We start from the raw sequence: 1,009 nt of genomic DNA, 5'->3' as shown, positions 1-1,009 counted from the left end.
ATTCCAAAGCAGTAATTCAACCTCAAAGGAGACTAAATCCTGCAATGAAGGAAGTCGTCCATAAGGAAGTAATGAAATTATGGAATGCAGGAATCATATATCCTATTTCCGATAGCTCATGGATAAGCCCAGTCCAAGTGGTACCAAAGAAAGGTGGGATGACAGTCATTGTCAATGAAAGGAATGAACTCATTCCCACCAGAACTGTGACAGGGTGGAGGATGTGTATTGACTATAGAAGGTTGAATGATGCCACACGCAAAGATCACTTCCCACTTCCTTTCATTGATCAAATGCTTGAAAGGTTGGCTGGCCATGCTTATTATTGTTTCTTGGATGGTTATTCTGGGTATAATCAGATTGTGGTGGACCCAAAGGACCAAGAAAAGACTTCATTCACATGCCCAGTTGGAGTTTTTGCTTATAGAAGAATGCCATTTGGATTGTGCAATGCCCCAGCCACTTTTCAAAGGTGCATGCTTTCCATTTTCTCAGACATGGTTGAAAAATTTTTAGAGGTTTTTATGGATGACTTCTCTGTTTTTGGTGATAATTTCAATACTTGCTTAAACCATCTAACTCTTGTCTTGAAACGGTGCCAAGAAACTAATTTGGTTTTGAATTGGGAGAAGTGCCATTTCATGGTACCTGAGGGGATTGTTCTTGGTCATAAAGTTTCAAGAAGAGGAATAGAGGTTGACAAGGCAAAAGTGGAAATAATAGAAAAACTCCCTCCACCAACTAATGTGAAATCTGTTAGAAGTTTCTTGGGGCATGCAGGTTTTTATAGAAGGTTTATCAAAGATTTTTCTAAAATAGCCAAACCTTTGAGTAATCTTTTGATGATTGATCAACCTTTTGTTTTTGATAAAGAGTGCCAGCATGCTTTTGAAACTTTAAAACAGAAACTTACAACAGCACCAATTATCACACCTCCGGATTGGAACTTACCATTTGAACTCATGTGTGATGCAAGTGAAATTGCAATTGGTGCTGTACTTGGACAGAA

Source organism: Arachis stenosperma, chromosome 1 (assembly GCF_014773155.1).
Source record: "Arachis stenosperma cultivar V10309 chromosome 1, arast.V10309.gnm1.PFL2, whole genome shotgun sequence".
In the NCBI taxonomy this organism is placed as follows: domain Eukaryota; kingdom Viridiplantae; phylum Streptophyta; class Magnoliopsida; order Fabales; family Fabaceae; genus Arachis; species Arachis stenosperma.
This window is presented reverse-complemented; position numbering follows the sequence as displayed.